General features: G+C 39.3%; 1 protein-coding gene across 7 annotated transcripts in view; it reads left to right on the top strand.

Annotated features, from left to right (window-relative positions):
• The window catches only part of csrnp3 (cysteine-serine-rich nuclear protein 3), a 245,838-nt gene that overhangs the window by 165,656 nt on the left and 59,765 nt on the right, over positions 1-20,417 (top strand). The window contains exon 4 of one of the 7 annotated variants that reach the window (XM_048599490.1): positions 13,040-13,149. The exons of the other annotated variants lie outside the window; for them this stretch is intronic. The gene's annotated coding sequence lies outside the window, so the exon portion shown is untranslated. The remainder of the gene's footprint in view (positions 1-13,039; positions 13,150-20,417) is intronic. 7 annotated transcript variants of the gene reach the window in all.

Here is a 20,417-nt window from a genome sequence, read left to right as displayed (position 1 = left end):
GGTAGTAGATGGTGAGTTGTTTTTTGGTTTGGCATGATGCCACAATTGGTATGTCTTAGAGATAAGAGTTGGAGCCTCATTTATTTATGGTTTATATCTTGTAATAGAACTGAAAGCGTAGTTGCTGAATTTACTGTCACTCAAAAGGTAGTTGGGAAAGTAAGCTGTAAAAAGAACATATGGAGTCAGCAAAGGAATCTTATCTACTGAACAGGCAAAAATTTGGCACATGGAGTATAAGGTGGGTGAATGTGAACTTGTCCACTTCAGCAGGAGGAATAGAAAAACTGCATATTGCTTAAATGGAGAGAGGTTGATGAACTCTGAGCTACAGAGGAATCTAGGTCTCCTTGTATATGAGTCACAATAAATTAGTAGGCGAGTGATCAGGACTGCAAATGAAGTTTTGTTTGTTGTAAGGAGAGTGCAGTATAAAAATAGGAATGTTTTTCTGCAGTTGTGCAGAGTATTGGTGGGACCACATCTTTTAATACTGTGTACAGTCTTGCCCTCTTTATTTAAGAAAAGATACAAATTTGTAAGAAGTTGTTCAGACAAGGTTCGTTTAACAGCTTCCTGAGTTGCGGGGTGATTATCTTATGAGAAAAGTTTGGAAGAATGTAAGGATGTAATTTTTATTGAAAAATGCAAGCTCCTTAGAGGACTTGACATGGTGGATTCTGAATAGATGCTTCCCCTTGGGGAAGAGATGAGAAGTAGGAGACAGTTTATAAACTAAGGGGCTTGCTATTTAAGGTAGAGACGAGAAGGAGTATTTTCTCAGAGGGTCATGAGTCTTTCTGTAACTATATTTCCCCAGGAGCAGACGAAGGAGAATCATTGAACGCTTCTAAGGCAGAAGTAAACAGATTCTTGACTATGAAGACAGGGTAGGCAGGAATGTGGATTTAAGGCCACACTTGATTGTATAGAATTGTGGAGCAGGCTAGAGGGGCTGAAAGGCCTACTCCTGCTCCTGTTTGTATGTCTTCCCCCATCAGAAGAAGTGGCGCCTCTTAGTGGCAAGAACTTTGCTGGCCCTCTTCATCTATTAAGTGACCTTCAATCCGGAGAAGTGGACTAGGGACATGACATTGTTGCTAAAGCATGTAAATGTCCTAGCTTGACACTATCCAGCCACTAAAAGAAAATGGAACAGTTTTCTTGGGAATCTGTAGGTGAATGCCTCTGAAAGATAAAATGAAACTTACCTGTTATACGGTGAAGTTTGAAAACACTACAGAAAATTGTCATTCACTCGCTAGCAGAACTGCAATGATGCTCCAATGATGTAAACCTCAATCTGGTTATGCCCCCTTTGACTAACAAAGAGAAGTGGCTTGCAGGAATACTGAAAACAGGAATAGCCTAATACTTAACAGTTTGTCTGAAATTTCCTAACCATGATGTAGTTGAGCTTGTGTTTTGAATTTGTAGTCAGATTAATTCGAAGAGGCAATTAAAATGTCATTTTGTATGAAAGAAGAGTACAAAGAGATTAAAATCTCTGACAGCAATCTGGTACTATAATACCAATAGTTTTTGGTTTATTTTTCTTAATTACTTTGACAGGCATCAGTACTGTATGTGTTGTAATACTAACCTCTTATGACAGTCATTCTGTTTCAAGAACATACTGGGTAATAACATGTTGCTTAAGTAAATTAATATTTTGAAAAAGTGCCATTAAATTTGAATGTTGTATGATTATGTAACCTAAAGAAGAACACGTCAGACCCTAAATGATTCACAGGATATTTTATTTTGAGTAAATTCACCACAGCACTGGGCTGCCTTCGTTCAGCATCTCTCAGCTTGTTATACAGCTTACATCACATGCAGTGCATCAAAGCTTTACCTGTGGGAGCAACCTAGCTTTGACAGAAGAACTAATCCTCCACTATCAAAAAGAGAAAGCAAAGAAAAATGAAGAGAAAGCTGACCATCACAGACCTCAATACCTTCTTTATGCTGTTGCGCTGCAAATACCACGTGAAAGAAGTGAAATTGGTCTCATAGCAAGTCAGCAGCATACTATATTCTGTGCCAGTTCTTTTTCCATTGACTTGGAAATATTGCCAAGACTTTTCAATTCACCTCAAGTACAGGCAATAGTGACAAGAGAAAACAGGTCTCCAAAAAGTGACTGAATTGTTTAATATTCTGTGAACTTCAGTGTGAAGGAGATCAGGTGTAGTGAGACGTCTGCCAATTTGCTGTTTTACAGTATTGTCATCAATCACCTACACCACCTTTGCATTTAATGATAAGGTTTCTAATGAATGAACATTTCACAAACATTCTTTGGTGCATCAAAAATTATTAATTTGCAATGCTTCAGGAGCCCCTTTACTTGAATTATTCCTATTGAAGTGCCAATTAGATTATGATTATGCCATTTTACAAAAATATATGCTTTTTGAGTAGGGCAATGAAAGATTCGTGATAGCTTTTTCAAAAAAAGCTTTCTTTTTTTCTATTATTGTGGCTTTTTGCATGTCAGTTCAGTGGTTGATAAGTGAATAAGTAACCAGTATGCATTGAAGGTCTGTTTCTTAGTGAGCATAGGCAACTGAAATTTTATTTTCACAGAGTATGTTGTTAGAAGAAAAACCAATTAACAATGTGATCTGATAGAAAAAAATCTACTGCATACATCAACTCGTCCTCGTTTTGGTAAATGTGTTCCTTGATATTGGCAATAGGTCTATTTTAATCAGAGTGGAGCTTAAACCAAAATATGCTGATTTTAGGCACAGTGTGGTGGATATTTTACATAACTACTGCGTGCATTACAAGCTTATGTATTCCTGTTTTGGTATTTTTGCACTAACAAAAGTAAGGAGGTTAGTTCCATTATTTCCTACTGTGATTGTCTTTAAAATTTATTATTTTTGCAACTGTCACAATTTAAATGTGATTTTCAATTGTGACATTTGCTCCCATTTCTGCCTGTAGAGTAAGCAGTAAAGATGTATGTGCCTTAGCAAGGGAGAAGTTCAATCTGCATTAAAGTGGCCCTTATAATGTTGCATGCCTCTTGTAGAATGTAGGTCAGGATACCTGCATAACATTCATTATATAAGTAAATGTGTACAAATATATATATATATAAATAAATATGTGCTATTCATGTTTTATATGCTGTGAATATACTCTATTTAGATGACATGGGTAGTGGAGGGCACACTGTAGAAAATAGGATTTTCAGCCTAATCATCAAAATAAATATGCATCCATAAAATGGAAACTTAGGTAAGGGTGCTATCATATAACGTACAGCAAGTCAGAAATTGCATTCTCCTTGGGGGTTTAATCTTTCAGCAGAGACTTAAATGTCTCCAGAGTCAACAATAACTATTCTTCTTTTAAGGAGCTGTCCTCTCAAGATCAGATACGGTTGTTGTTACCTGCAAAATGGACATGTTAAGAAAATGTGAAGGTGACTTCATGAAAAACATTTTTAATGCTGAAACACCATGCTTGATTTGTAAAGTCAACTCTGTAGTTTTAAAATTTTGAGAAGTACTCAAAGTATAATTATCTGTAACCATGCATTTAATTGTTATATTTATAATATTTTATATGGATATCAAAAAGGGTGACAAAAATGTCGATATGAAGTGGAAAAAATAGAATGTGGAGTAAAGGTAAGGTTGCCAATGTCCCACTGTCTCATTAGAGGGGGTTTAACCTGAATGTCACCACTCCTCAAGTGCGTGGTGAGATTGAGAAGGCAGGACCTTTGTGGTAGCCTCAGCCAGACCAGGAATTGAACCTGTGCTGTGGTGTCACTCTGCATTGCAAATCAACCTTCCAGCCAACAGATAACAGAATATGGAGTAAATTAAGTAGGAATATGAAAACCGTTTGTAAGAACTTTCGCAAGTAAATTGAAAGGAAAGTCCCTAATGTAAACATTTGTCCCTTTAGTGAATTATCATGGGAATGAGGGGATGGCAGAGATGTTTAAATGAGTATTTTGTGTCTGGCTGCATGGTAGACCATATAAATTATGTAGCAGAAATAAAAGGTAGACAAGGGCTAATAAGTGAGGAATGTAAATAAATTAATACAATGAGTGAAACAACAGAATTAGAGATTCACAAGGAGCTAAGTGCCACCAAACCTGTAACAATAATGGATACATTGATTATGATTTTTCAAAGCTTCTGTAGATTCGTCAGTTTGGAAGTTGCCAAATGTAACATTGCTGGACAAGAAAGGACAAAGAAAAAACCGGAACTGCAAGCCAGCTTGCCAAACGTCAGCTGTCAGGAAAATCCTGGATAAAAACCAAAAGAACTGCAGATGCTATAAATCAAAAACAGAAACAGAAATTGCTGGAAAAGCTCAGCAGGTGTAGAAGCATCTGTAAAGAGAAATCAGAGTTAACGTTTCAGGTCCGGTGACACTTCCTCAGAACTGATAGTAGCTAGGAAAAGGTTGGTTTTAATGCAGAAGATAGGGTGGTGGCAGGGGTTAAGGAGTAAATGATAGGTGGGGATAGAGCCCAAAGAGAGAGAAGAACAGTTGAACAGACAAAGGAGTTGATAACAATCTGGCGAGGAGGGTGAATAACAGTTAATGGGGACTGTTAGTGGCTAACAATAGATTGTGTGCCATAGCAGACTATGTGATCATGAGGCCTGGTGGGGACTAGGACATAGAGTTCAAGCCCTAAAGAAATTGAACTCAACATTGAGTCCAGAAGGCTGCAGGGTCCCCAAGCGGAAAATGAGGTGTTGCCCTTCCAGCTCACGCTGAGCTTCGCTAGAACACTGCAGCAAGCCAGAAACAGAGATATTGGCCAGGGAACAGGGTGGGGTGTTGAAGTGGCAGGCAACTGGAAGCTCAGGGTCATTTTTGCAGGCAGAATGTAGATGTTCTGTGAAGCGGTCACCCAGTCTATGTTTCGTTTCCCCAATGTAGAGGAGACCACATTGTGAGCAACGAATGCAGTAGACTATATTCTGGGAAGTGCAGGTGAAGTGTTGCTTCACCTGGAAGGTATGTTTGGGCCCTTGGCTACTGGAGAGGGTGGAGGTAAATTGGCAGGTGTCACACCTTCAGTAGTTGCGGGGGAAGGTGGCGTGGGGCTGTGGCGAGAGGGGGTTGTGGGAGCGAATGAAGAGTGAACCAGGGTGTCCCAGAGGGAACAGTCTCTGCAGAAGGCGGGCAAGACAGGGGAGGGGAATATGTGTCTGGTGTTGGCATCTCTCCAGAGGTGGCAGAAATGGCATCTGATGATCTTCTGGATGTGGATGCTGATGAGTTCTGTGGGGCAGGAGCAGACAGAAACAATGGGTGTGCCTGAGCAGTGCTGTTTGTGGGGTTTTGAAAGGAGATGGAAGTGAGCTGTGCGGGGTTTGGGACAGTATCAGCTTGGAGGCAGTGTCGGGGAGATCCTGGAGTCTATTATAAAGGAAATCTTAAGAATACACTTAAAAAAATTAGAGTGTCATCACAGAGAGACAAACTGATTTACAAAAGAGAAATTGTGTTTGACAAAATTATTAGAATTTTTGAAGAGGTAACTTGGGGAGTTTGAAGGGGAGTCAGTTAATTTAATATACTTTGATTTCTAAAATATGCATTATAGAAGGTGCCATATTATATGCAAGATAAAGACTTGTGAAGGTGGCAGTTAATATATTTCCGTGTAAAATATTTTCAAGCTGGTGGGCTGTAACTAATAGAATGTTACAATGCTTGGTGCTGCCACCACACCTATTTCTTATCGATATTGTGAGAACTGGAGTGTTCAATTTAACTTTTAATTGTAAAACTTGAGTGTTAATTACAATTTATAGATTGAGTTGCGTGAACCATTCTAAAGTTGTCCTGGTCCTGAGTAGTTAACTGACTACTCTAGCTACAAGTATATTTTCACAGGTTTCACAGAATTTATGATGTTTACCACAAAGAACCAAATCATGATATTTAATATAGGCAATGGATCTATCAGCCTACATTGTAATATCAGCTCTCAACTTCTAGATCACAGGGCAGATGTCCTGTTCTATTGACTGAAGTTCTTTTTCTTCTGACTTTGTAAATTATGCACCAAACTTCTAAGTGTTAACTGCTTGTTACACCAGCTAACCTCTGCCCTGTGCATGGTCAGAGGCATCCCTGAGCTTTGATTGCAAATACATGTGCATTCCATGATCCATGTCAGATTGGCTTGGCGGTTTGCATGCCCCCTTTCTGATTGGTGTCTTAAGAGAGCAGGTCATCTTATCACTATTATCCTATTATCACCTGACTGGTTCCCTAAAATGTGTATCATTTACGGAATCACCACCTTTTGGTCTATCTCTGCGAGATACCTAAGTTTATAACTCTCCCAATTTAATGAGGCGCCTCAGATTTTAGTGTCTGCCAAAGTCTAGTTGATACATGTAAGCATTTTTTGAAGTTCCAGAGCCTATTGATACATACTAGATACCAGAACCATATGTTAACGTGTGAGACTGCAATGACTGTAATGCCAGAAATAGATTAACTAAAATGTCACTTTCTTTGTTTCCCAGATAACTAGGATTACATGAATTGTCATTTGACCTTACCACATTGTCAGGTATGAAACCATATCACTGTACTAAATGTGTACAGTCTAGGTTTTGTCATTTAAAGTGACCAGTTCTCTTTAAATCTCCCCAAGTTTAAGTGCCCCATTCCCTTAAGATGTGAAGGGATACCATTGTACAGCGACGGGGAGGAGGTGTGACAGTCTGGAACAAGGAGTTATTATCTCCGGGCACTCCAGAGGTGACCTGTCACACTATCTCCTCTTTCCCAGGGACTTGAACATCTCCATCAGGTCAGGGAGAGGAGATTGCACTTGTGCAGGAGCTCCCAACAGGCTGGATCCCTCTGGGCCTCAGGCTGCATGAGCACAGTGGTCAAAGTCATATGAGGCAAGACTACAAAGCAATCATCAGGCTTCCTCATATTGTGCAACTTATGAAGTGGCACTAAGAAGTAACGATGGGAAAATAAGAAATTAAGTAACATTTGAAGTTCATTTTTGATGCATGGGTGTTAACCTTTTGTAAAACCTGATACTTAACACAAATATATCACTTTGAAACAGTTGACAGGACTGTTGTACAATCTGTTGATACTTCTAACTGTTTTCCTTGTTGCCTACCCTGAGGAGGCCTGCTCAAGTGTGGAGCAGTGCCAGAATGAAGCTTCATTCTCTGCTACCCTCCAGAAGGAACATAACCCCTTGAAAGCAGGTGTTTAGGTTTGAGAGTCAATCAGCAATGTTTAGTCTACAATAAAACAAAAGTATCTGTGGATGTGTTCTGAACAAGGGTCACTGGACTTGAAAAGTTGACTTTGCTTTCTGTCCACAGATGCTGCCAGACCTAAGTTTTTCCAGCAATTCCTGTTTTAGTTTAGTCTGCAGGTCTGTCGTGGGTGAATGTTTCATGAAAACCAAATTTTGAGTCATGTAAGTGTAGCGTCCATGTGATCTTACATAATTCCATATTGATGCTCTTGCCAGGAAACTGAACATGAAGTTGTCGGTGCCATGAGAGCATATTAACTTACAATTAATGGCAATCAAAGGAGTTTAATGTTTTAAAGGTATAAAGCAAGCATTCTCTTGTTGCCAGGATTGCATCTGCAGTACAATTGGTCCGTATAGAATCCACACATTTAGTGCAAAGTCATTCGCCCTCCAATCTGCTGTCAAATTTTCACAGGCTTGTTTGCCTCATCTCAGTATTTCTTGGCTTCTTCACCATCTTTGCCATCACCATTGGCTCCATCAGCATCTTGGTCAGACTCTACTTCTTCCTCGTCTGAGGAGGTGGTTGCTTTGCTGGTCCATCTCTTCTTCTCAATTCTTATCTCATTATAAAGCTAGGCTGTGCAGGGTGCAGTGTGTAACCTCTGTTATTGAAACCCTACCATGTGAGTACTGCAATGCTCCTCCTGTGTAGTCCAGGTAATGGGAGAGCATCTTCAGAAGACCTGTCCAGTGAAGGCAGAGGCAAGGAGATGGAGAGGAACAGAAGATTTGTCACCTTCTTAAAGGTGTTTAGGGATGGGTAACAAACACTAGCCTAGCTGGTGATGCCTGCATCTCGTGAAAGGAAAATAAAGAAAATTATCATATTGAATGGTGGAGAAGGCTCAAGGAGTTGTATGATCTCTTCCAATTTTTATTGTAATGTTCCAGTATTTAATGTAATGAAATAAATTGTGTAATTTATTTTAATATATGACCACATTAGCAGCTTTCACCTGTATTGCAACTTAACATAGGAGAATGTCTCCGAACGTTTCACAGTTGTGATTGGACACCAGCAGCAATAGGAGAAGAATTTTAAAATAATGATCAAATGTGTACTTGACAAGATAAATCTTGAGGAGACTTTGAAGTTAGGGAGAGTCAAAGAAACAGAAGGGACAGAAGGCAGCTTTTGGTATACTTACCTTCATTGGTCCGAACATTGAGATAAGAATTGGGACATCATGTTGTCGCTGTACAGGGACATTGGTTAGGCCACATCTGGAATACTGCATGCAGTTCTGGTCTCCCTTTTATAGAAAGGATGTTGTTAAACTTGACAGGGTGCAGAAAACATTCACAAGGATGTTGCCAGGACTGGAGGGTTTGAGTTATAGGCTGGGACTAATTTCCCTGGAACGTCAGAGGCTCGGGGGTGACCTTACAGAGGTTTATAAATCCATAAAATCATGAGGGCATGGATAGGGTGGACAGCCAAGGTCTTTTTCCTAGGCTGGGGAATCTGAAACTAGAGGGCATATTTAAGGTGAGAGGGAAAAGGTTTTGAAAAGGACCTGAGGGTTGACTTTTTTGCCCAAAGGGTGGTGTGTGTATGGAACAAGCTGCCAGAGGAAGTGTTGGAGGTGGGTACAGTTCCAACACTTAAAAGGCATCTGGATGGGTACATGAATAGGAAGAGTTTAGAGGGATACGGGCCAAATGCTGACGCATGGGACTAGGTCAGATTGAGATGTCTGGTTGGCATGGACAAGTTGGGTCTGTATCCATGCGCTATGACTCTGACTCTCTATGACATCTTGATAAAGACAACATAAAGCAGAATTTTGGATGAGTTGGAGAGGGAAGTGCTGAGGGATGTTGAACCTTCTGTAAGTTTTGAGATTATAAATAGTTCATTTAGATTTAGAATGAGAGTAATCTCTGCTTTGCTCCAAAATGAACCTGATATACAGTGCCTGGCAAAAATACATAAATTAGCAATAAGGGTGATTAAGAAGTTTAATTTTATCAAGTTTGGAACCATTTTTATCGCTCTGAGACCATCCCATGTCAGAAGTGAAATATCTTGGGGTTCAGGGCTACTTGTTTATTACAGGGAAGGATAATCTGCATGTAGCAGCCATCTGTATGGTGATATATGTGCACTGTCTTGGAGCAGAAAGCTAGCAAATATTCAAGTAACTCAAAGATGATGATCTACCTTGGATTTAGATTTAGATTTTATTGTCACGTGTACTCAAGTACAGTGAAAAGTGTCCAATGTTGCAGCACAGGGCACCTAGGAACAAAAAACTTAGGTACAACGTAGTAAAAGAAACACCGTTTTAAAAAGTTAAGTGTTACAGATCTTCATAGGATGAGTAGAAAAGTAAAGAAATAAGGTAATAGTTAAGATTAAAGTCCTTCTTAATGTTAGATTAGAAAAATAAAGGAATAAAGTTAAAAGTTGAACAGATGTGCCAATTGTTGTACAAGCGGGTAAGGGTCTGAAGGGGTTAATGCTGAGGAATGCCCTGAGCAACACTCAACATGATGATTATGTCACACAGCTTTGTGGGAGAACAGCTTAGAAACTTGAAGGAGTTCCTTATAGCTTCTGTAACGATATTTATCATTGTAGTATAATTTGTAAATAGCTGCTTTCATTGAACAGACTCCATGTTTAAGACAAAGCCTCTTCTCATTAGACTAGTTCGTGGTTTTCCTCTACCACACTGGATCAAGCATGCCCTGTAGATCACAGAACCACGGAATTATAATAGCACAGGAGGAGGGCATTTGACCCATTATGCTTGCAGCAGCTCTTCAAAGGAGCATTATTACCTAGTGCCAATCTCCTGCTTTCTCCCCATACCCTTGCACACGGTTTCTATCCAAATAATGATCCAATGCACTCTGAATGCCTGCCAAGAAAGAGGAAGAAGGCAACAAATCAACCTGATATCTTCTGCAACATGATGGGTAGTGGTGAGGATTTCTCTTAGAGTAAGTGCTTTCAAAGTACTTCAGGCCAAAGAGAAGTATGATGTTCAAACAAGATACATTCTATCAGTGATCCTTGAGAATTGTGAGTATGTGAAATAGAAACCAATCGCTATGACGCTGCTGTGCACTGTGTACATTTGGTACACTGACAGCTGAAATAATGCATGAACAATTAATTGAAAGCACTTTAATTCTGGTGTATAATGGAGTGTTTTCTCTTGGAGGAGGATAAGCTAAGTTTGAAAAAGGGCAAGCATTGGCTGTCCAAATTGAACTTATCATATTAGATTCCAAGGAGTGAAATGGTGATTCACCCAAAGTGCAAGGGTTACAATCGAGTGAATTGCAGTAATTTTTTTTCAAAATGTGCCATTGGGCTTGGAAACCTTCAAAATAATACCCAAATTTTATAAGTCACAATGCTATATCTAGCTTGATGCCAAAAGTATTATAATTTATTTTTTTAAGGGGAAATTTTTTGCCAAGATGTTTTTGTAAAAAGTAGAATTCACTAGTTCGACACATGGAAGAATTCTTACTGGAGTATCATACAGCGTGTATAACGACAGAAATGTGTGAAGATCCACACAAAAATGCATACTGTGTACAGTGTCCATTTCAGGGTGTGGTATGTATGGTTGTTTCAGAATTCCTCCTTCCAGTAGTGATATTTACTGATACTAAACAGTAAACGGTCATGTAAAATACATAGAGAGGAGGAGAAGATTTGGCCATACTGTGTGTAGAAATTTTCAAGCAATAGAATATTGTGTGCACATTTTGTGAATGCGTGACCATTGTCCCTGCTGTGACAAAGCTTTCAGCAAAACGATAAACTAAAGGTGCATATTTGAACACCGGATAAAATCTTACTGGTACAATATCCAGAATCCAGCAGAGGTTTAGTCAGGGGAGGAAAATGAAAATATGAAGGCACAAATTGAATTTGTGACAGGTTATAAACTTTACGTGGCACTGACCATTCTTAAGCCGTCACCATTGGTTATCTGCTTTTGCAAAGACATTCCTGTTGAATCAAATGGTCAAATCATGACAACAAAGATGCATTGAGTCTGTCAGGAACAAAGCAGATCAACTGGTTACTCAGTATCAATGTTTATCTGTTGGAAGACCGCACCAAGTGAGACTCAAGATGCTTGATAGAGAGCAGACCAAGATCATTTTGAAGACGGTGAATATGAGGATACATTTCCTTTCCTATGAGTGATATTGACCATCTGCCTCATCAAGTTGATTATGCTGAACAACAATATCAGATTCATAAATCTGATCATTAAAGCAATCTTCATACCTCAAAGATTATTTCTGTATTTACAGTGTTCAACTTGCCTGTCTTTTCTAAAAAGCGACTTAGAATCATGGGGTCACATCAATCCCATCAGTCCAACTCGTCGATGCCAACCAGCTATCCTAAATAAATTTAATCCCATTTGCCAGCATTTGGCCGATATCCCTCTAAACCCTTCCTATTCATATGCCCATCCAGATGCCTTCTCAACGTCCCAGTCTCCTCCACTTCCTCTGACAGCTCATCCCACACACACACCACCCTCTGCGTGAAAAAGTTGCCCTTTAGGTGCCTTTTAAATCTTTCACTCTCACCTTAAACCTATGTCTTGTAGTTTTGGACTCCCCGACCCCAGGGAAAAGACCTTGTCTGTTTACCCTTTCAATGCCCCTCATGATTTTATAAACCTCTAAGGTCATCCCTCAGCTTCTGACACTCCAGGGTTTTAAAAAATAAAAAGCCCCAGCCTCTTCAGCCTTTCCCTATAGCTCAAACCCTCCAGTCTGGCAACATCCTTGTCAATCTTTTATGAACCCTCAAGTTTCACAACATCTTTGCTGTAGCGGGGAGACCAGAATTGCATGCACTATTCCAAAAGTGGCCTAACCAATGTCCTGTTCAGCTGCAACATGACCTGCCAACTCAGTGCACTGACCAATTTTGGCAAGCATATGAAATGCCTTCTTCACTATCCTGTCTACTTGTGACTCCACTTTCAAGGAACTATGAACCTGCACTCCAAGGACTCTTTGTTCAGCAACACTCCCCAGGACCTTTCCATTAAGTGTATAAGTCCTGCCCTGATTTGCCTTTCCAAAATGCAGCATCTCACAATTATCAAAATTCAACTCCATCTGCCACTCCTTGGCCCATCTGATCAAGATCCTGCTCTACTGAGGTAATTTCCTTCGCTGTCCACTGTACCTCCAAGTTTGGTGTCATCTGCAAACTTATTAACCATACTTCCTATGATCACATCCAAATCATTTATGTAAATGACAAAAAGTGTGATGTACTTAAGTTTGTTGTTTAGAAAGATTTAATTCAAATTATTTAAATGGCCTCGTGGTATTATCGCTGGACTGTTAATCCAGAGACCCAGGTAAAGTTCTGGGGACCCGGGTTCAAATCCCGCCATGGCAAGTGGTGGAATTTGAATTCAATAAAAATGTCTGGAATTAAGATCTAATGATGACCATGAATCCAATGCTGATTATCGGGAGAAAAAAAAACCCATTCCTTTAGAGAAGGAAACTGCCATCCTTACCTGGTCTGGCCTACATATGACTCCAGACCCACAGCAATGTGGTTGACTCTCAACTGCCCTCTGGGCAATTAGGGATGGCCAATAAATGCTGCCTGGTCAGCGATGCCCTCATCCCGTTAATGAATAAAAAAAAAGTTTTATTGCTTCATAATTGCCTGTTCAGTCTGGATAATTGAGTATTGTATGCTTGCTTGATTTGTTTAAGGCTGTTGAAGAAACTAGCGAGTCAATCAACTGACTCCACACAGATTTCCAGAAAGGATCTGCATTCTGAGCTGTGAAGTGATGTTTGTTGAAACTTCTGCAAGATCTGAGGTATTTTAAAGTTCTGTAAAGAAACTGTTTGGATTTAGAATGAGAATCATCCTTGCATTGCTCCGAGGCAAGGAGGACGTATAGCAACCTGTTGAAAACCTAGTAAGAGCAGCCCCACCTTTTCCAATCCATCCATGTAACAAAGTTTTCTGGGTGCCACACTCGTCATACATCTCCAGGCCAAGAGAATCTGCCTGGGTTTAACTGAGAAGCAATTGTGCACGACAGTTCACTTGACCAGGCTGGCTGTTATAGCCTTTGCAGTCTCCTTTAACAGGATCATCTGGCTAAGGACCTAAGGGATGTGCAATGTCACCCCAGCTACATTTTCCTAGCATGCAGGCTACAGCTGCATTTTGCAGATAACCAGCATCTGTTTTGCCAGTGTCGGATAAGATGTTATCTTCCCCACTTTGCCCAACAGCTGATGGGAGAGAGTTCATGTTTTGTAGTGGTGGGTGGCCTCTCCCACACACATTGCATTGGAGCACAAGCCAACAAATTTTATTAACTGAATGAAATACTATTGTCTCTATGTACATCTAGTGGCTGATCACAAGGATAGCATCAAGCAGGACTGTGTAAGTACATTATGCCATAATGCTTTTATGGGCAAGGTTTTTTGATCATGGTGTTTCTTGCTCTGCCACCCCGAAGAGTCAGAGTCAGAGGAAGCACATTTCTACAGATTGCAGCAGCCTGCAGCCAATGAACACTTTCAGGAACATTTAATTGGCTGGAGACAGAACTTCATTCAGACAGAAGTCATCCCCAAAAAGCAGCCAAAAATTTGGAATCACCAGCAGTATTAATGGTAATGGTGACCAGGACTTGGAGTACAATCCCATATTGTAAAGTCCTAAATCCTGGAGTCCAGGGTCAGGTACAAGCAGGGTGTCTGCTGCTGTGGAGGGGAGGTGAAATCCTAGGGATTGTGGAGAGGGGTGGGCAGGGAACTTGATGGGGAGAACAAAACAGAGCACCAACAGGGGCATACTTTAGGTGTGAGTGTACTCACAATATGAAAAGAGGACCTTATTAAGGGAGATTTTAGTTTTCGCCCCCCCCCCCCCCCCCCCAAAATCTGTGGCCTGAGCTGGCAACCTGTTGGACATCCTCCCAGATCCTGAACTCCTCCAGCCATGCTCAAAATTAATAATTAGGTGGTCTCAGTTGGTGTGACCCTAGGTCTATTCTACCCCATGTAACGTTCCATCCACCATCAAGTGGGAAGGCCACCTGAGGCTTGTAAATCCCCTGGCAGGAGCAGTAAAATACTGTCCTATTTCTCTCATGTTTTACTGTATGCTGCTAATTGCTTGGGAGATGTATAACAGGATGACAGTTAGGGGCAGGGGATACTCTCTGCAGATCCGTCTAACTGACTCCTACACAATCCTTGCAAACATACATGGACAGCATAAGGAAGGAAAATGATTTGCATTCATATAGGCTGTTCCATGATCTCAGCATATCCCAAAAAGTTTAGTCATTGTTGTAATTTAGGGAATCTCGCAGCAACTCCCACCAATGGCAATATGATCTGCAGCAATCAGATAACCTATGATTCAATGATTTGATTACAGCAGTGGTTAATCTCTCCTGTTTGTGAAATAGTGCCATGGAAGTACGACTGAGTACAGCAGGCTCTGTTTACTAGCTTATCCAAAAGACAGCATACCTAACAATGCTCCCTTAGTACTACACTAAGGTATCATTGCCGAATTATGCATTCAAGGATCTCTGGGATGGAACTAGAATCAGTGATCTTCTGGCAGATACAAAAGTGCTAATCTTTAAATAAATAACACAACTTAAACAAACTAAGCTTTTTTCTTGTCAAAACCAGAGAACATAATAGGTTTGTGTCAGATGAGGTACAGACCTCTAATTGCTTGGGCTTTCCAAGCACATTCGTCAGAATAAGTGAGAATTCATGGAATTGTACTGTACACAATACAAGGAGACTATTCGGCCAATGTGCCATGACTTTGGGAGACTTGTTAGTGAGTTTTGTACCTGCACATACCTGGTAGCCCTGTAATTATTTTTCCTCCAAGTATTTATCAAATACCTTTTGGAAAAGTACTTTGAATCTACTTCAACTATCCCTTCAGGCAGTGGCTTCCAGATTGACATTGTGTCAGAAAAGCTTTGCTCAAGTAATCCGAGTCTTTCACCAATCATTATAAATTAGTAATCTTTGTTTACACAGTTTCTTGTTATTGTCTGAAAAATCATTCCGTATTTGTAAGCGCCTCTATCTAACTTGTTAACCTTCTTTGCTCTAAGAGCAATATCCCTGTTTCTTCAATCTTTCCACAACACAAAAGTGCCTCATATATGATCTTGATAAATCCAAGTATAGATTTTTGAAGACATATCCTTCATAAAATACGATGTGCAAAGTTGAAACTATATTCCAGCTGAAGACTAGCTAGCCTTTTGATAAGGTGTAGCATAGCTTCACTGTTTTTGTACTCTGTAGATTGAATTTACCTCTTGGGAGTATATTTTTGGGTTTGGCCATTTTACTGCACCCCTGACTGATGAGTGATTTTGTCCAGAAATTTTTTCTTTTCCCAAATGTTTTCATTACGTTTTGTGAGCAATTGAAGCAGCACGGGAGGATTATGAGGACAGAGAGGAGCTGTCAAGAAGGCCTCAGTTCTTAGTGACTACAGCATTAGTCCTAACATAGCTTGAAGGCCTCATAACTGTCACCCTTCATTCACCTCAATCTCTCCACCCACCTTGTTACCACTTCATAAAAGTCATGCATCCCCATGTGCTTTCCATAACTGTCACAAAATATCCACTGAATAGCATCCTCTAAATCTATGAAATATGCATGGAAAATATTTTGTGTTCCTTGTGGGAGCTTTCTTTGCCAATCTAACAAAATCCCCATCAAGCACACTGTAGTTGATAATGGAAAAATATGCATTCTTCCATGTGAAAAATCTTTCACCGTTGGTAAAGCTATTAACTTATGTCAAAGGCAAAATCCTTTACTACAATCTTAAGATTTTCTTAGATGAGTGGAACACTTTACTGTGCAGAAACCCATTAACACTTTAAACTCAGCCAAGCATTCATAATGGTTCCAGTATTTTTTTAAACGAAAGGGCACTCCCCAAGATGAAAAAAAACAGAAGCTTTTCTTTTAACTCCATAAAAGTGTTGTTTTCTTTTCTAAATGTCAAAGTCTATCTATTTTTAAAGTAAATTGCACCATTTTAATGGTCTTCCAAAATACCCCAACAAGAAACAAAAATTGTGAGCAGGAGGAAATTTGACTTGTGACCTCAGTGGAGATACTGGTTTGCAGAGGAGATGAATTAGTTTGCCCTTATGATGTTGAAATAGGTGATTGAAGGGAGTCAGTACATGGTAGGTGAGTGGTGAGATGAGTGTTATGAGGTGTTGACATAAGAGGTTTTCTCACCCTGGTGTTTTTGGGAACCTCTTCTTGCATTGATCTGAAGCCACCCCTGACCAGGTCTATTTGCAGGTACCTTTTGATGCGCTCTCTCCAGTGTCAGGGAAGTTGCCTTATGGTACTAATTTCTTCCACTCAAATTTCTGGAGATAAAAGTGAAGCAAAAGTCCTTTGAAGAATTTCTGGTTGTAAATATTTTTCGAAGTGTGAAAATGTAAGGCAAGATACAGCTTTGCTTCATGAATTCCATCGTCATTTTGAAATGAAGAAATTAATTTTTGACAGTCATTTATGATGTGATAGATCAAAATGTTATGTCAAACGTTTTACTTCAATTCTACTTTCATTTATGTAGATCACTACCATGCCAAAGCATCTCTCAATGTATGTTTTTTTGTTTTTGAAGAGAGGTGAATGCTAGGGAATTCTGGTTTAACAGCATACCTCAAAATAAACATGCCCCAGGTGAAAAGTTAACAGTTCTGCAGTGCTTTGCTTTTGATATCACTTCATGATCTCAGTTTAATCAATTTTAATTGCACTCTTCGAAGTGTAAAGCTTTTAAAAATACATGGAATTGTCCAGAAGGGAGGGAAACTGGATAAATGTGACCATTAATCATGAAACAGGGAACAATTTTTATTTTTTTAAATCTTCTGCACAAATGTGTGGAATTTTTGCTTTTTATTTACTTTTCTCCTGTGGTCCCTGGCTGCTTAGATCTATGAGAAGCTTCAATTGATATACTCTGATTTTTTTCTCCCTCTCCCATGCCTTCTGTCGCCACATCCCACACCCCCCACTCCCTCTTAATCCCCCACCTCCCCCTCTCCAATCCCTCTTTGTCCAATCCAGAAATCAAACTATCTGGATTGTGACACTTTAAAATTGATTACATGTTTTGTAAAATTATGCAAGTTTTTCTTACCTGTAAATTTTAAGGAGATACGAGAGCAAATTTTACCAAAAGAAAAAAAAGTCTATTCAGTACAAGCCGATGCAATGAACAACATTGAAGATAGATGAAACCCATGGGAGCTTTATACGAACAACAATTCACAAGCAGATCAAAATGTGTTTGCAGTTAGTCTTAGAATATAATAGAAATACTTCTGATACTGCACAGTGTGCTATCTCCCACACAGACATATGATCCTTTTTAATTGCTGAATGCAGGAGGAATTGTTCCAAACATGCAATTCTACAAATTAAAAAAAATGAATTTGTAGGTCTTGGAAGCTGAAATATTTTGTATTGTAAATGCCTCTGGCATTTTCTAGTGAAGAAAAATAGAGCATACGCTGGACGTGAAGGATGTTTACCCATGGGATGCTGGCAATGTGTCGGAATGAAAATCTGGAATAGTCAATCAAGCAGATAGATAATAGAAGCTTTAACCTGGAAAATGGTAATATGTTCTAGTTATAGTCAAATATTAATAAATGTTTTCCTCACTACTCAAAATACTTGTCCTAATTAGAGGTTCTGATGTAGAATTCATGTGAAATAATGTAATATGCTGTAGGATCTTGCAAAATAGCTAAGGAAGCAAAGCATTTCATAATGACAAAAACACTTAATGCTGTTAGACACAAAATGTACTAATGAGCATTCTGCTGTTGGTAATATTATGACTGAGATATATTAGGTTTGCTTTTCAGCTGTCCTGATTCAGAAATCATGTAGGCAGGATCAAATCACAGGTATATTTAGGATCATGCATTGTGTGCCATCTGATCTTAAAGGCAGGCCTAAGATTTTCAACATTTCTGACAACAGATTATAAATGTGACAGACTAATGGTTAATAACATTACACTGTTGTCATTGTGTGATTCTCTGTCAGTATTAAATTAGATTTTCTCAACTGGGACAACAGATGGGACATGACAACTAATTTCAGTATCCTTAGGGTTGGGGAAACCAGGCAGCATATCGACTCCTGATTGCCATCCAGATTTGTGCCAGAATGCCTGCCGTTATGAACATCAAGACAACGTTTGAAGGAAATGTGCTGTGACCAAATAGCTGGCGGATATTCACTGTCCAGGGATACTGTGAAGAATGATCACTTGTGTGAGGTGTTGTAGAGCTGCCAGTGTATGTGGAACAGTACTGCAGTTCGTGGTGAGACCTTGGGGTTGTTGTGGAAAAACAGTGGAAAATTGTAGGTATATAATTTTAAAAATGTGACTGTTAATCCTATTACAGGGAATGGAAAGTGTATTCTGAACAATGAATTATATGGTTGAAAGTATTTATTAAAGTGGATGTCAGCACCTAAACCCATTACATCTGTATATATTGTTCTAATGACAAGCTACCATAATTTGCAGCTTGAATCTGAGATGACTGAGATGATGCTCTTACATGTGAAAAGGGAGGCAGCTGTTGGCCTCTGCTCAATACTTAAAAGATACAAGGAAATGAATGTCTCGGAAAGTACTATATGGTCTGGTGGCTTTGTCTGTAGCCTGTCTGTTTTATTTCTTTGCAAGGAGGTTCTTGGCGATACAGGCACTTAATGTAGTATCATTTGATGTTGACATATAATGTGAAGCTATTAAGTTTTCATTATTCAAATAAGATCACAAGCATATTGTTGAAAATAGCTGTGTTCAGATTCGAAAGCAGATCGACCAGATATTTAATTTAAACGATTTAACACAATACTTGGAACGGCAACATTTCTCCCAGCATGATACTAAAGATTTATGTTACTTTTAAATTATACCTACATAGAGAAGGACAAAAACAAAATTTGCCCAAGTATGTAAATTATTTTACAGGCAACAAGAAGTCACTATTGTAGAGTGGAGAAGCCTGAACAATTTATGTGCACAGAGCAAAATCGCAGAAATAGCAACCATCATTTCAAGATGGCGCTGACACGGGGTGACTCTTTGTGAGCTCTCTACAGCAGATCTTATTCTCACATTTCTTACAATCGTTCTGCACTTTTAAACCTAAATTCCAAGTTCTTGCTTTGTCTATACACCCCATGATCTGTATGGCCTTGTTTGCTATGATTTGCCTGTACTGCTCTCAAAACAAAACTTTTCACTGTAACACCAACAAATCAAATCAAATCAAATGAGATCCATGATTAAATAACTTGTATTAGTGGTATTGATTGAAATGTAAATATTCGTCAGAACATCTAGAGAATCCCTCACCCATTCTATTTATTGGGATATGGCGTTCTTTTACACACACCTGGAAAGAGAGATGGAATCTCAATTTAGCATTTCATCTGTAACAAGGCATGTCTGGTAGTATTCCCTCTGTGCTAAAGTCTCCGGAGCATGGATTGCACCTATGATCTGCTAACTATCGTTAAGCTAAGACAGCATTTCTAGATCACAATATCCACCTGTACTGATTTGGAATTCTATCCCTGTTTTGAAAAGTACTTTTTAATCTGGTTGGAGAAATAAATATTCATGCTGATAGAGAAAGAAATTGGGAAAGCTGTGAATGTGGTTTGAGAAAACTAAAGACTTTTGAGGCTGTAACTTACTGTCTATCAGCAGTTTAAAGCCAAAGTCCAGATTTAAAATTATGAAATCCTCTAATCCTCACTTAAAAAATGTTTTCATCCTATTTAGGCTATTGACATGTGCCATTCCCCACTGAGGCAAAAATAAGATGGCGTCATCTCCAGCCTTTTCTAATGCTGTTCTTTAAACACACACTGATACGAGGTGCATAAGGATAGCTTGCTCACTGATTCTTTCCTGAATGTGGAGCTGTGTTCACCTTCCAACTTTATTTTCTTCTTGATGCCAGAATTGGACTTAGGAAGATCAAGTGTTCAACAAATACAT

This window comes from Rhincodon typus, chromosome 7 (assembly GCF_021869965.1).
Source record: "Rhincodon typus isolate 14 chromosome 7, sRhiTyp1.1, whole genome shotgun sequence".
In the NCBI taxonomy this organism is placed as follows: Eukaryota; Metazoa; Chordata; class Chondrichthyes; order Orectolobiformes; family Rhincodontidae; genus Rhincodon; species Rhincodon typus.
Note: the sequence above shows the minus strand (reverse complement) of the source record. Positions and strands in the feature narration are given on the sequence as shown.